Source organism: Carya illinoinensis, chromosome 14, assembly GCF_018687715.1.
Source record: "Carya illinoinensis cultivar Pawnee chromosome 14, C.illinoinensisPawnee_v1, whole genome shotgun sequence".
NCBI classification, from domain to species: Eukaryota; Viridiplantae; Streptophyta; class Magnoliopsida; order Fagales; family Juglandaceae; genus Carya; species Carya illinoinensis.
The window spans coordinates 22,480,345-22,497,804 of NC_056765.1; the positions used below are offsets into that span (position 1 = coordinate 22,480,345).

A 17,460-nucleotide genomic window follows, 5' to 3' on the forward strand; every position below is an offset into this window, starting at 1 on the left:
CAGCTTACACATCATATCGGAACAAAATACTGAGTAGCTTCATATGATTTCATATATTTAACAAAACAAAATCAATGTATCTTCATCTTAACCATAGCAAAACTTTAAGAATCTCATTTTCGCTCTTTTTACAAAGTTCATAAACAATATGCAAAAATAAGCTCATGTCTACACTAGTCCTGACAAAAGTACTTTCTCCTTCATACAGAGTTCATGAATAATGCCAAAACAAATAATTGAGGTTTTTTTTCACAATTCTTTTTTAAAACAAATCATGCATATTTAAAAGTCAACCTCGCTTCAGAAATTCCTCACAACAGTGTCAAAAAAATATCAATCATCACCCAAAAGCAGCGAAGGTGACCAAGCGAGACGGGTATAGAACCCCAATGGCAAAAACTCTAGCAGTTGAGGATGAAAAAGTTTCCATAACAAGAAAGAAATCATGAGAACGTGAGAGGAAGAGACAAAGGCTTACAGCGAGTGGCTGGAAACTTATGGAAGAGAAAGGCCATGCTCTATTTTATTCATGAAAAATAGGGGCTGGGCAGGGGTTTTAGATTCACTGACAACTAAGACTACGACAACTTCTTTGAGAGACAATGTGTATTTATAGAGAAGATTGAAAACCCTAGATGAGAACAAAAAAAAGGAATAGACGTATGAGAGACGTGCACGCATGGAAAAGATTATGATAGTTGGTTCTTATGAGAATGGGTTTGGACTTTTAGGTGTTCAGATAGGGTCCATTTCAAAATATTTGGGCCCACGGTTTGGATAGCATAGATAAAAAAAAAATTATAAAAAGGTTATTCCTTGTATTTTGGACCTCGAATCAAACTAATAAAAATAATCAAACTTGTTAAAAAAAAAAGTCTCTGCCCATAAAAAAAGAACAAGAAATATTTAAAAAACTCAAATGATTTTTTTTTCCGCACATATAAATCCAAACATGATTAAAAACAGGTTAGCATTGGACCCAAGTGTTACAAGTGATGATACATCTAGTGATAGACGTGGACACTAAGAAAGACCCTGATTTGACATTGTTAAAACTCCCTTTGATCTTAACTCAACCACACGTTTTGATAAACCTAATGTATGAGTATGAATGCATGTCAAACAATAAGCAAAAATGATTGAGACAACTTGGTTGAGAAAAAACCAAACACCTAGTGGGCAATCCTTAGAAACCATGCATAATGCCATAACCCACCAAGATCCATCCTAAATACACAATTTTTTAATTAGAAACTCAAAACTCAATCATACTTGATGGCAAATTTCATCCCAACATAACAAAACCAATCCAAAACTTCAACATGCACTCGATACTGAACCACAATCTCAAACAAGAGGACAACCAAACCCTAGAGGATGAGGCAATAAAGGAGTAGAGCACTTACTGTGTTTGAAAATTGTGTAGAAAAGGAGATCTACTTGATTTCTAAAGACCAAACTGCTCTAGAACATGAGAGGGGTGAGGAGTTGTGTTTAGCTATGTCACGTAGAGAAGTGGGAGAGCCATGGGTGAGTTTGAGAGGAAGTATCAGGGGTGAGGAGGGTCATGACTTATTTCCAACTAAGTATGGGACTTAGTTAAAGCATATAGCATGCACATGTGTGTTTTTTTTTTCAGTTGTTTGCACGGTTTTGCTTTCTTTTTTCTAGTTTTTGGTCTGTGTTCCATGTTCAAACCGAGCGGGGTTACGAGCCTTTTGTTCGGACACAGCTTTGGGCTGGTGCTCGTGGAGCATGGCAGTCGACGTTACGGCCGGGGGACGTATGGCCGACCTCTGCAGTGGAGGTAGTGTGGTCCATACGCAAGCTGGGTACTCGTGCTGTTCTTGGGCTCCTTATGCCGACGCCTAGGGTGGGTGTGCCGCCGAGCTCACGCCTGTGCTGGGTTTACGTGGCTTTGTTGTTTTGTTCGGTGTTTTGCTGTGTTGGTTTGTAGATTATTAGTAGTTTTAGGTGTAGGCTTTTGGACTTGGTGTTCAAAGCGGTGGTGTCCCTTATTCCACCTCCCTGGGAGGATGGAGGGGCTGGATATTCTGTATTATACAGAATGCTCTCTCGTTTTAGAGAGGTTAGAAGTTGAGACAAAGTCCGTCACTTAGGGTGCGGGGATGCTCCAGTGCTGATGCGTAGTTTGGCTCATAGTTTAGATTTTTCTGTACTCATAAGTCACATTTGTAACTTCGTTATGATGAATGAATGTATTTACATTTTCAAAAAAAAAAAAATATAGCATGCACATGACTTAGCCATCACTGCTCAAAGTCCCACTAGGACTTAAACTTTAGTAACACTCAGACTCCATATGTATGACCATGAAAAAAAAAATGCAGAAAAATTAAACAAAACCAAAAGCAAACTATGTTCACTTGCAGAAAATGCCATATGCAAAAGGAAAAAGTCACGAAAATAAAAGATTAATAAAATACCATAAAGGCTGACCCACACCCTCAAAAACAATTTTAAGCAACTTAAATCTCTTGAAGCCAAATCACTTGCCTAAATGCACCAAGTGTCCAAGTACAATGTACCACTCACACAATCAACCTTGTAAGAGGTTCATACTCTCTTATTTGAAATAAAGAGCAAAAAAAAAAAAAAAAAAGAAAAAAAAAAACGTGTGGACACACCACAAAGTCATCATGGCCAAAGTCTATGTGGGTGTGTGACTGAGGCAGTTTACTACCACCATCAAATATTTAAATATGTACCATCAAATATTTAAATATTTAAATATATATACTTCCAAATGAGTTATTTTTGACCTCAAAAGTTAAATTTTATGCTAAGGCCTAGATACTTGTTAGAATATGTCTTCCAAACACAAGGTTGCATAACCCTTGATATGTCCATTTTATTGCTCATCTCTTTTCGCAATGAATAGGTTAACAATTTTTTTATGAGGGCTTGAAGGATAGAGCTAAGAGTTGGCTATACTCTTTGAGACCACGATCTATTGGGTCATGGAATGAAATGACTCAGGTCTTCTTTAATAAATACTTTCCCCAACATAAGACTAATGCTTTAAAAAGGCAAATCTCCATCTTTGTACAAAAGGACAGTGAGACTTTGTATAAATGTTGTGAGAGATTTAAGGAGCTATTGAGTATGTGTCCTCACCATAAGTATGAGAATTGGCGCTTAGTGAGCTATTTTTATAAGGGACTTACACTTAAAGAGCGTCAATTTGTGGAGATGATGTGTAATGATGAGTTCTTACAGAAAGATCCTGATGAGGCCATAGAATACCTCAATGAGCTTGCTGAAAAAGCTCACACTTGGACTGGACCTAGTGCTACTAAGAGCACAAATAGGTTACGACCTGGAGGAAACCTAAATGGTAGTAGAATTTACCATCTCAGGGAAGAAGATAACCTAAAAGCTAAGGTTGAGATGCTCACTAGGGAGCTAGAGGTGTTGAAGAATAAAGACTTAAAGCCAACACACGTGGCTAATCATGCAGAATCTTTTGGACCATGTTTTGTGTGTGGCGGGCTAGATCACCTTGTCCAAGAGTGTCCCACATTTGCTAAGATGCGAGGGATGTATGAGAAACAATGTAATGTCTTAGGTATGTACATGAAGCCTGTTGCACCTTTCTCTAATACCTACAATCCTGAGTGGTGTAATCACCCCAATTTTAGTTGAAAATCTGAAAACTAGCCACCTGCACAACCCCCTAGATCATATCCTAGACCATATCATGCACCTTCATCTTCTAAGAGTCCTTTAGAAGACACTTTGCATGCTTTTATTGAGGCACGGAGTAAAACTAATCAAAAGTTTAAATCTTTGATTATACAGGTTGTTGAAGAAAACAAAGAGATAAAGAGTTATATATCCAAGATAATGAGCTCCTTGAGTGTGAATGAGCATGACAAGTTTCTTTCTCAAGCTCAATCCGCACCCCAAGGTCATCATATGGCACAAAAAAAATTTGAAAGAGGTCAATGCCATTGTGACAAGAAGTGGTAAGTCCTTACACATCCAAACAACTGATAAACCAAAGGATGTTGAAGAGGAACAAAGCAATGATAGTACCGAGTTCCCCAAGGATGCCGAGGTAATCAAGAGTCCAGTTAAGATACCATTTCCTCAAGCTTTAAAATCTGGTATGTGAACTTTGGATCCTAGTAATGAAATCTTGGAGAACCTCAGGCAAGTAAAGATTAACCTTCCTCTTTTGCATGCTATTAAACAAGTTCCTACTTACGCAAAAGTTCTTAAAGATTTGTGTACAGTCAAGAGAAAGCACCATCTTAAGAAGACAGCATTTCTGACAGAGTAAGTTAGTGCTCTAATTGTGCAGCGGATTCCTCCTAAGTACAAGAATCCTGGTTGTCCAACCATTGCATGTAATATTGGGAATCATGAGTTTGGGCAAGCCTTGCTAGATCTAGGAGCTAGTGTTAATTTGAGGCCTTACTCCATTTATTTGCAGCTTGGTTTGGGTGAAATTAAGCCTACTTCTGTTGTGCTTCAGTTGGCTGATCGTTCAGTTAAGAAATCGAGAGGGATAGTTGAGGATGTTTTGATCCAAAGTGACAAGTTTTATTATCCTGTTGATTTCTTAATTTTGGACACTCAATCAATTGTTGAGTCTAACTCTAAGGTTCCTCTCATATTAGGTAAACCTTTCCTTGCTACGGCTAATGCACTTATAAATTGCAGGAATGGGTTGATGAAACTATCTTTTGGAAACATGACCATGGAGGTCAACATTTTCCATACTGAGAAACAGCCAAAAAATGATGAGTGCCACCAAACATACGTATTTGACACACTCATAGACAAGGGAGTTCACATAACTCATTATTTTGATCCGCTTGAATATTCCCTTATGAATTCTGAGTTTGATACATCTGTTAGTGATTCATCTGATGTTATTGATATTTGTGCTATTTTTTATGAAACTTAGGATTATAGTACACAGGCTTGGCAACAAAAATTTGAGTTGCCTAAGAAATGTGGAAAACAAATTCCTGTAAGTATGAAAGCACCAAGAGTTAAATTGAAACCTTTGCCTAAGTCTAAAGTCTTTAAGGTTAAAATGAAAACATTTCATGATAAAAATATTCTTAGGAAGAGGTTTAAGCCTAATGACCAAATATATTTATATGATTTTGAATTTCACAAGCACCCAGGAAAACTTCGGTCTAGGTGGACTGGCCCTTTTGTAGTAAAGAATGCTTTTGTAAATAGAGCAGTAGAAATAGAAGATCCTAAGGATGGTCAAATTTTTAAAGTAAATGGTCAACGCCTTAAAGTATTAATTGATAGGCAAGTTTCGGAAGTGGAAGACATTCCACTTGTGGATCCAGTCTATCAACCTTGACCACATCACCAAAGTATGTTTTTCTTTATTTATTTTGTTTTGCTTTGTTTATTTTTGTTTTCTCTTATTTTCTTTCTTTTCCTTTTTGGTTGCTGTTGTTTTCTTCGTTTTTTATTACAGGATAATTTCATTTCATCATTTCAGGTTACTATCTTTGGTGCTTAGCAAGTTACCATCGTCACTCATCAGGTGTATTTTACCATTTTCAATTACTCCCCATTCAATTTTGATTCTTAAATATTAAAGACAATGTTTCATTTAAGTTGGTGGGTGGTGGTGCAAATTCAGTATTTAAAATGATTGTTGGAACTCTGTGGCATATTTTATGTGTCAATTTTTTTTTTATAATTTGCATCACACGTGCATCTTTTTCACATGTGTACTCATTCTCATTCATAGCCATCTTCGTAAATTCACCAAACCCACCATAATCATTTTTGCTGAAGCATTCATAGAACCATTGATGCACTTATCCAAGTTTTGTGGTAAGATGGTAGGTTGACACATGTAGCTAGAGAACTCTTTTGCTTAAGTATTAATGTCAGTTTGGAGAGGATTGAGAGCATACAAATGTAGTAAATTGAGATAAGCGTTTATTTATTTGTTGAATTGGGCACTTCTTTTGAGAATATCATTATATGGTTTGTGGTACAATGGTGAATATACTTGGGATATGACGAAGGTCAACTTAGGATTAATGTTTGAGCCTTTCAAGCTATCATTTTTCCATCATGGACCCCTAGTAGCCAACTTTGAGTCAATAAACACATGTAGCCTTTTTTGTTTTTTTTTTCATATACCCATATCATCCATGCCTCTCCACATTGGAGTATAACCTATACACTGAATTTCTTACCCTTTTTACTTCCAAGTGTATACTAGGTGCTGTGAAGTTTGCATTCTCTTACTTTTATTTTATCATTTTCAATTTTAACAAAAGAAGAAGAAGAAGACGACAAGAGAGAGAGAGAGAGAGAGAGAAGAGTACAAGTTGCAAAGTGTTCAATTGAGTGAGCTCCAAAAAAAAAAAAGTTTGGTAGAAACGGAAAGAATATAAAAGTGGCATGTGTTTGTCCATCAAATTGTTGAAAAAAAGAGTAGAGGAAGAAGAAGGAAAAGCATTATTATTTGATTATCTGAAAAGTTGGAGAGTACATTAAGTGAGAAGTGTGGTCTATTGAGATATTTAATAAAATTTCCTTTGTATGGACTTAGAAGTTTTTGAATCCCTTTCATCCTTTTTTTTCATATAACCCCGAAACCAAGCCACATTACAACCTTTTGTGTTGACCATTCTGATCTTAAGTAAGCTGTTGGAAAGACTGGTGAAAATTTCATTTGTTAGTGTTCCTATCATAAGATCAATGTTTGCTTGTTGCTTGTACATAATTGCCTAATTTTCCATGAGAATATGTATACACCCCTTGTCAACTCCATAGAGAGAGCCCTTACAATTAACGTGAGTTATGGAGTTGAACCTTTTGCTTGAGATGTTCTTGATGTTGCATGTGTCAAGGTTAGTGGTACGATGGTTATGGCTTGAAAAACACATGCACACTCTGTGGATTGTGGTCAGCTTATAATTTTGTCTTCCAAGCATAGAAGCTGTCAAGGTAATACAAGGATAAGTCCAGGATCGTATTCCACAGGGACAAAGAGTTATCAAAGCGTTCGTGAGATTTCCTTTGTGTAAAAGATGTATCGATTATAAAAAAAAATAAAAATGGATGTGAATCTATGTTTCTAAAATTACCAAAACTAAGAAGTTTAGAGAAAATGTGTAGCAAATGAATTAAACTTGTAAGAAACAATAAAACAAACACTTGAGATACAATTTTCACCCACTGATTTGGAAATGGATTTACTTCTTTTTTCACATTCTCTCAACCATGATCCTATCCCTAAAAGTCATGGTTGGATAATATAGCAATGAACCATAATTCCTGGCTTAATAAAAATTCTTGACAGATTATATAACAATTGTAAAATAGTGAAAGAAAACCATCAAAGTCTTGTTACTTGTTCAAGTATTAATTGTGCCTTTACATCTACAACTAATATAAACCAAGAACAAAGAACTTCAATCCTTTCTAAAAGTAAATTGAAATATCATCTACCAAGTTAATCGTTGAAATCACATAGCATCGAAGAAAATCCACCCCAAAACAGTTATAGGTTACTCATTGAATCCCAAGCTCAAAATCTAGCCTATCATCTCTAAATTAATAAAATGCTCAAAAATAATAAATCCTAACATTTCACGTTACTGTATGAAAATAAATATAGGAGAATAAATAAAACAAGCTGAATGAACAACTAAGAAATAAAACTGAGGAACTAAAAAAATAAAAGCTAAATACGAGAGAGTTCCATCCAAACTGATCATACTGAGAACGTAAAGCTATGAAAAAAAAATAATAACACTAGCCGACTTCACTCCAAACGAAAAAAAGTAAAGTAAAACTAAGCTATAAAACCAACACCTGCTGCCCCTATCCTCAACGAAAAAGAAAAGAAATAGAACTAAACTACTCTACTGCTAGGTCTAAATGAAAAAGTAAAGAGAATAAAATATATTCAGCTGCCTCCCATCTAAACGAAAAAGTAAAGTGCAAGAAAAAAAACAAAAACAGCCGCCTACGTCTAAAGCGAAAAAGAAAGAAATAAGACTAAGGACTACTCTTTTGCTGCTGCTTCCAGCTACCTGATCCAAAACAAGAAGTAAAAGAAAATATAACAATCAGCCGGTTTCTACTATCGGAATGAAAAGGAAAGAAAAATTAAAACCAACACCAGCCGCCCAAGGTAACCAAGAACTAACCTGCTGCTCCTCCAGCTTAAACGAAAAAGAACGAAAATAAAGTTGTAGCCAAACTAAAACCAAAAGAAAATAGCAAGAAAGATAAACTGGCCACCCAGCGTCTTAAACCAAAGAAAAAGAAAATAAAATGAAGCACCACCCTACTGCTACCAAGTCTAGAACGAAAACAAAGTAAAAACTCCCTCTTCTCTACTGCTGCTGCTAGCTAAATAAATAACTGATCTCCTGTATGTCCAGCTAACTGAAAAAGAAAGAAATAAGATAAAACTCTGCTGCTGCTGCACATCCAAGTGGTCCCCAGGTGTAGAACCGAAAAACACTCCAGCATGTTCTTCTTTGAGTTAAGTCCAGCTCTGTCAAAGTTGAGGGCCAGCAATTTTATTCTTCTGCTGACCTGCTGCACATCCGAGTGCTTCCATGTGATCTCCTGCAACGTGCCTAGTGCTAGGTTTGTAACGCAATTCACATGGCAAAAGCTGAAACTAAATAATCCTCTGCTGTCCGAGTGCCCCATACTTTGTCATCAAGATCTGTACTTTGGCTACCGTCTGGATGAAAGTAGCGGCACATGGGTGGGCCTGTACCCTTCCAGTAAGGATCAAGATTTCACCAATCATAGTGCTCCTTGATTTTGCTTTGCCAACAATGCTAGTGACAGTCAAGAATGTCCCTTTATTTTAACATTTCTCTATACTTAAAAAGCGATGTTAGCAACTCATGTATTTCTTTCTAAAAAGAAATAATTACCCTGCACCATATAAACATGATATGAGAAGAGTAAAATTAAGATATTTATTTTGATGTGAAACAATTGCATTATCAATCTTTTGAAGCACCAAAAAAATATTAGAATTTATTAATGGACTCAAGTATCATCATTGACTCACTCAAAAATGAGTAGCACTAATGCTATCCCAAGTACAGGAGGATGTCGTGTAATAGTTAGGAATAAATTCCTAGATCGTCTCCTCAAGGAAAGTTGCTTAAAATTAAACTCGTTGAAAAAATGTGAAAAAAACTTCACAAAGAGAAAATAAAATGATGGTATATGCAATGGATGGAAAAGGGTACTAGTCATGGACTAGATTCATGTCTTTTGATTTTTTTGTTTGTTGGATTGGAATGTAAAGGACTAATAAATTAAACTCAGAAATTAATAAAACTAAATTAAGCATTAAACTAAATTAGAAAGTAATTGACAAAACATGAATTGAAAATTGAAAATGCCCAAAACCAAGATTCTAGAATTCATCTTTGTAATTAAATCACAAATCCTCAAAATAACACATAACAATTGTAATCACTATTAAATGAAAATTTAAAGATGTGCAAAAAATAAATAACACGAAATAAGTAAACAGAAACTCAAAAGTATTCTATAAACTTTAAAATAAAATAGGGAACGAAAAGTCTAAACGAAAACTTCCTTTCACTATTCAATTTAAATTCAAAACAAAAAGGAAACAACTTCTCACGTATCACTCTTGAAAATTAATCTCTAAACCTTTAATAAAAACTCTAGAACAATTCCTCTGCCCTCCACGTATGATATTCAGAAAAATCAAAAACAAAAACAAAAGCTTAAAACCAAACCTTTCTTGCAATAAATTAAGGTAACACAATTAATTAGAACTTCTAAAACAATTCTTTATGAAACAAAATAACACACTTGATTAAAACTTCTAAAACAATTTCTTTTTGTTACATGAAATAAACTAGTAATGAAATAAACTAGCACACTTACTATTAAGGTATTACTCTTAAAGAAATAAAAGTCTAGAACAAATCTTAATACACTTAATAAAAATGCTAAAACAACAAAGCTTTGAAACTAAAAGGAGAAACAAAATTTCTTAAAACAAAAAGGAGCTAATTCTTTCAAGTACATAGCAGAAAATTGTGTGTGTTGAGTTGTGTTTTTCTAAGTTTGAGTTGTCCTAGTTGTTCTCCTTGTAAGCTTCGGAGTGCACCCATTTTATAGCCGAACATCTTGGCTAGTTCATCTATCATTCAATTGGTTTCACACTTCAATCTTGCATTCACACTTTAATTCAGCCACCTTTTGCATTCACACCTTAATTTCGGCCACTTTTTGTTGCATTCACACTCAATTTGTTTCACAATTCAGCCGCCTCTTGCATTTCTCTTAATTGCCATGTCTTGCATTGCATTCCTCCTCTCTTATTTTATTCAATTGGTTTCTTAATTCAAACCAAACAACCAAGTCTTCATGCCTAACTTCTTGCCTAACTTCTTGCCTAACTTGTTGACTAACTTCATGCAAATTCATACACGGTTTCTTCATTGCCTCTCCACCCGACTTCTTCAATTTGTTTTCTTCAATTTCAGCACACAACATACTTTAATTCCAGCACATCATGCATTTTAATTTCAGCACATGTTTCTCTATATTTTCTTCTTTATACATGTCAAGCTTCAATGAATTTCCACCGATTTCTCCTCTCTTTGTTAAAAACTCCTACACGGTTCTTCTTTCTTTTTCACATCCAGCAATATATATATATATATATAAATAGCTGCCTCAAGTTGCAAACTCATTCCTCCAATTCACGGCTCTTCATTAATAATCACCACCAACTCCACAAGTCAAGTAATGCATGGCACCTCCCTTTTTAGACTTTAACTTTGCATGGACAGCAGCAGCCTTTGATTGCACCAACTTCTTCACATGTTCCTCACCTTAATTTAGCTACACCAACCGATGTAAGTTAAGCCAAACAAGCAGCCTTGCAATTAATGTATAATTTAGGTGGGTTGGAAATGAGTTGGTGGATTTGTGGGGTGATTGGTGTAGCCGTGTATGAGGTTAGATGGAGTTGGGATTTTTTTGAATGGTGGGAAAGCTCAAGAGAAAGTATGAACAAGGCATGAACATAATGAACCATGGTATGCATGAAAAATGGAGATGGAGATTAAAAAAAAAAAAAAAGAAAACACTCAACAACAAAATAACACAAATGAAAAATTAGCTTGAGCAACTTCCATTCAAAGATGGCAAGAAGTGCTTCTATCTTTTGAGGTTCATGAATTGAACCCAAAAGATGGAAAGATAGCTCAAGAAACTTTATGAACATGAAGAACAAGAAAAACAATGGTACAAATGCAAATGATAATGGAAAGCAAGAAAAATTATGGACTAGAATGCACAGTAATCAATAGTTGGTAGAATTCAAGCATAAATTCATGCTTTTAATCAATTAAAATCACAACTTTGATTTATTCATTTTAACCATTTTTCCATTTAAAACCAATAATAATGTCATGATGAATTTAAAATACATTGGTTTTAAATAGTTAAAATGTGCAATATTTCAGCTCAATCAATCATCTACTACATAATTAAGTACTTAAATCATTTTTGGTTAAACAATTTATTCACTTAAGTATCTTAATTATGTAGTTTTATCATTTCATCACACCCCCCAACTAGCTTTTTGCTAGACTCTAGCAAATAAAGTGAATGAATTAATGCAAAGGTGAAATTACCAACTTGAGAAAATCTGAGAACCACATGCCATGAAATAGACTTGTTGAGTTTAAGAACACTGGAGATAGATTAATCTAAATTTTGTATCAACTGGGAGATTTATACACCATTTAGTTAATCAACCAAGGGAATTATATGTAACAAAGCTTACTTCAAGTGCATGGGAATGAGGTTAGAATTCCAAGATCGACTACCAAGAGGTATTAATAGTTTCAATCACAGCAGCTAATCTGAGATAACCATAGGTCTTACTCTAAGTCAAAACCATTGTAGTGGTGACTTTCACGCTATTACACTTTAAAAGGTGCCTACTTTCTTATTTAGTAAGGACCCCGGTAATAGGCAGCCTTTTCCAATACACAAATGTAAATTATTATTTTTTTTTTTGGAAACATATTCTAGTGGGAGAATCAAGCCTATGAATGTAAGCCTACCCACACTTTCACAAGTCCGCCCTTACCACTAGTCTACCTAAATGATTTTTTTTTTTTTTTTTTTTTATCTCTGGCTTGTCCCTTTTCTAATTTGATTCATTCCAAATTTCTTCCTAAGCCATTAGGATATGGTTCATTAGAGTCCCAAGCAACCGAAGTGTAAATCAACAAACAATCAATGTAATCTTTCTAGGCATTCCGGGCATGTGTTGTGTGTGTTTTAGTAAAACTTTCAACATCTTTCCCTTGGTTTAACAACTAAATAAAATGGATAAGTCCCTCTTTTGACATATACTCATATTTTCACTACATTCCACATGTTTCATGACCTCAACAAATCATTTTTCTTTTCAGTTTGCTTTCTAGCATGTAAAATTCAAGAATATGGATTAGTTCCTAAAATCAATGCACATGCGCCATCCTGTGATGGTCCTAGTTGGATTAGTTCATCTTTTTCATTTTTCACAATTGTAACCCCAGATTTCTTAGGAACTACTTGAGTAGGACTTACCCATTGACTATCCGAGATGATGTGAGTAGAGGATGATATCACCAAATTAGGGCTTACACGCCCACATGCAAGGCCCATTTCAGAAAATGACAATTGTCAAGCTTGAAAAAGGACTCCTCAAATTCCAAGAAAAATCTTGCTTGGGAAGAGGGAAAGACATGTTCTAGGAGGAGCAAGAGAGAGAGAGAAGCGACGGCTAAGCATTGGGAAGGCCAGGGATCACCTAGGAAAGAGCTAAGGTTTTTAGCTAACACAAGGAACACACACTCACTTGCCACATGACAACCATGCACACGAGTAGAGTTTCAAGAAAGATTAGGATTTTTGTGTTTGTACCTTTGAGCCACCGAGTGCATTGTATCTAGATAAGTGGAGAAGGGCAAAATTGAAAGATAAGGCAAGAGAGGGTTTCAAATTTTGAGGGCTACATGCCACCCACACACAAGGTAACTTTTAGATTTCCCATGCAATCCCATCAAAGGGGAAACGGGAGAGTCTTCCTGCCAAGTGGCATCCATGCAAAAGCTCTTGGATATTTCTAGAATGAGGGAAAGGTCTCTATAAAAGGGCATGGCCGAAAGTCATGGAGGCTCTTTTTGCCCAAATCTTCAACTGTCCTTCTAAGGGATTTTTGCCACTCCCCATTTCTTTCCAAGTTCTTACACTTTCTCACAACTTTCTCACCAAGCAGACACCACTATTTCTCTCCACCATTTCAAGAATCACAAGGATTTCTCATACACCATTTGGCTAGAGGAAGAACATGTGGAGATTTTGCTAGTTTACAATTTGGATTTTTGTAAGTAAACTTCCAACTTACTTTGGATAACACTTGTGATGCCACCAACTCCCATGTACGGATACGTGGAAATCGAGGCATCTGGATGATGACAACACGGGTCACACATCCCATTGCCAAGTGTCAAATGTGTGTATAAACATCATATGTATAATAAAATCACGTAGTGGATAATAAAAGTCTTATAATTAAGTACTGATCGGTGCAAAACTGCAAGTGCACAGTATCGTAGTTTTATAATAAAGTGATAAAAAGAGTATCGTCCTCAGGGATTGGTACCTTACTTTTGCTAAATATCAAAATTATACTAATCTCGATTTTATCTAGACGAATCACTAAGATTTTTGTAGTTGCAAATTAAATTAAGATCAAATCAAAGAGAAATACACAAAGGAAATAAAACTGACGTTCGAAGATCAAATTAATGGGAAAGAAAACTTCTAGGAAATTGATTTCACCTAATTCTTCACTATGCTTTTCTCATCTAGCTAATTTAATTTAATTCTTTTTGTTCATTAGCAAATCTCTAATTCATCCAACAGCCTCTTTCGATAGTCAATTGGAAATTATTCTTGTTTATCAATTCACACAAGAATATGCAAGTTAAATAATCAAGAAAGCAATAAGACCAATGATTTAATTACTACATAGGTTCATACAAGTCTTTCGATCTCTATACTTACCTATGCTGAAATATTCAAGATCTACCCTATGATTCCCTCTTTCGATAGCAAATCACAAGATTAATTATCATCTAATCAATGGCCAGTTAATTAGAAGCAATAAACTCAGAATAAATCAGATAAACAAAGAGAGAATTGCCTTTAATTAACATAGACAATCAAGCATAGTTCGGAACTAGGTTACATCGTTTTCCTAGAATGAATAAAATTTAGCTCATGCTAGAAATGGAATTCAACATAAACGAATTCACCATAATTGTTTTGAGAAGATTGGAAGAAAATAAACACTGAAAATACTCCTTGCAGCCAAAACTCGTCTTCAAAAACTCAAGGAAACGATTCAATGCTTTTCTCCCGTTTGTGCTCGTGTATGATTCCAACATACATGCAATAATTGGAATTCCCTCTCCAAAACAGATGATTTGAATCCCTCTAGCCATGTTTTTCTATCCCAAAAAGTGTTCTTCAGCCAAAAGTACGACCATAGAGTGAAAAATCCGTTTTATATGGTGTGACGGCAGAAGACCATAGATTTGTCAAAATACGATGTTCGCTCGAGTGGGGTGTCGAGCATTCGACTCTGTCTGATTTCGCTCGAGTGTCCTATCAAGTGTACATCGAGCATTCGACTCTGTCTGATTTCGCTCGAGCGGCCAATGTCTCCGCCCGAGCGATCTTTGTTTTCTAGCAACCCACTCAAGCTCGCTGTAGAGTGGCAGTCTAGCGTTTGAATCTGCCTGAATTCGCTCGAGCGGCTAAAAGCTTCCGCTCGAGCAATCTTGTAAAATCTGCAATACAAAATTTTGCAAGTCATCAAGTACCAGAATTTTTTTTAATATAAACTCGTTTAAACCACACATAATAAAATATTACAAGTCTCACATATTATTTCAAAGCCAAATTACAAGACATAAAAACTAGGAGAGATAATTTTTAACATGAAAACTCCAAATCAAAACTCTGGCGGAGCCGCCTCCTCAGGCTCAGCCTCATTCTCCTCCTCAACATTTGCATCAAAATCTACGGTACCGAAATGGTGCTGCAAGTAAGTAATAATCCAAACGCCATAAGATAAAAATATATTAAACTCAACAATATGAATGAAAGAATAATAAATGCACATGTCCCATAAATCCACATTTTTTTCACGCACACCAAAAATCCCATTTTGGCCCAAAATATATTCTTTAAAACTAGTCCTTGTCATTATCTCAGATAATGGCCCAAACCAAGAAAACCACCATTTTCCCAAAAAATGGTTGACAATAACCTCTTACAAAGCCTCGCCATTTTTCCAAAAAGTGGCCCGTATCCAATATCCAAAACCAATTCCAAATTAATACATGCACCATGATCTTTCCTAGAGATCATCCGCACACTCTGGCTCTTGTGTCACATCGCAGGTAACGACTACGCATGTGACACCTAAATGAGCGATGCCCCAGTCTCGCGCCGAGCGTGTACCTGGACTAGGCTATCCTCTAGTCCCCGCCAGCCGAGGGACCATGGAGTCGACACGACAGCGTTACCCAGCAACAACCCAGGGGATGTCACTCAGTACTATCCACTCTCGAGTGACCAGAGGAGCTCTACCGAGATAATACCCCATCCCGGCTTGGGGTCATGATACACACGCACCCTAAAATCCATTTACAAAGATAAAACCAGTTTTTCTCAATTTAATACATGCACATGTATGCACCATGCAATTCACACCTCAAGATACGATTTATCCAATAAAACTCAACATCAACAACAACCAAACAACTCCGTCCTCAAATCCATCCGACCCCCAACTCATCGAACTCAGTTCATAATAACCAACCAGTCAAAGAATTTATTGTAAAAGCAATAATATATTTAAATCTAAAATAAAATTTGGAAAGTACTTACAACACTATATAATAATTTTTGAAGGATCAACAAGCTGAAAAGGGCGAAGAAAAAGTAATGTAACAGTGTAAAAACACTGTAGTTGTGGGTTGTAAAATACCCACTTTTGAATGGGGAAGAACCAAATGTGGAGATTGATAGGGAATGGCCTAGAGGTGTTTTATGAAGCTAGTGGAAGTTAGAGTTGGCCGTGGGTGGCGGAGGAAATGGCGGTGGAAGTGAAAAACGGCAAAAATGAAGTTGAGCTCGTGGGGGCTGCTTCGGCAACAGATCGGAGCTAGAAATGGGTGGTTTAGGACGGCAAGAGGTTGGTGATGATGCTGTGAAGAAATGGTGGCCGGAGGTGGAACGACGGCAGCGCTGGAGCTCAAAAACACCGCTGCTTGGAGGAGCTTGTGGCGGCTAACGATGGCTCGGATGGAGGTGAAATTTGGTGGGGATGATCACCGGCCAGAGAGGAAGAAAACTGGGTGGGTGGTGCAGGCCACGACGCTTGCAAACGGCGATTCTAGGAGGAAGACGAAAACGGAGAAAAAAAAAAGAGTAGGGAGGCTTCGCGCGCGGGAGAAAGATCTGGAGGAGAAAAGAAGAAAAAGAAAGAAAAAGAGAAAGAAAAAGAAAGGAGAAAAAGAAAAAGAGAAAAAGAAAATATGGGGAAAAGACATGAGGTCCAGTCCTCACCTTTGGAGTCCAAAAACTGATCCAACGAAAACAATTTTAAAAGCTATAAAACGAATAAAATAATTGAAACACCACAGCAATTTAAACTCAAAACGATAATTAATATTAAGAAAGCACTGCAAAATAATTTTCACAGTTAAATAAGTTCAATTAAAATACAATAATTTAAAATAAAAGAACTAATATTTTAATTAAATTAAAATACTCATTCAGTGAAAATACACGTAAAAAGGGGTATTACATCCTCCCCCCTTAAAATAAATTTTGTCCTCGAAATTTGCGAGATCAAACACTAACTTTAAAGCAACCCACATGATTCCACAGAGACCAAGTTTAAGAAACATACCGTCATTTACTCAAACAAATAAGGATTCTACTCTCTCATGTCTGCTTCTCTCTCCCAAGAGAAATCTTGAGCTAACGGATCTCCCCATGCCACCTTTACCAGAGGTATCGTCTTGGATCTTAACTGTTGCTCTTTCCAATCCATAATCTGCGAAGGAACAACCTCATAAGTAAGATCCGATTGCAGCTGAATACACTCTGGGTTAACAAAGCACGGCTCTTGTTGTCCAAAACTCTTCTTCAAGGACGATACATGGAAGACATCATGAATTTCCCCAAGATATTCTGGCAATCTATAAGCAACAGACCCTACCTTCTCCAAAATTTCAAAAGGGTCAACATATCTCAGATCCAGTTTCCTTCTTTTACCAAAATGCTTAGCTCCTTTCATGGGAGAGACTTTGAGATAAACCCAATCACCTTCCTCAAAAG

General features: G+C 36.2%; 1 non-coding gene across 1 annotated transcript; it reads right to left on the reverse strand.

The window, feature by feature from the left end:
* Positions 1 to 3,038: 3,038 nt before the first annotated feature.
* Positions 3,039 to 3,146, reverse strand: LOC122295313. Its single transcript, XR_006237968.1, has one exon. It is a non-coding gene; the product is annotated as a small nucleolar RNA R71 (small nucleolar RNA).
* Positions 3,147 to 17,460: the final 14,314 nt, after the last annotated feature.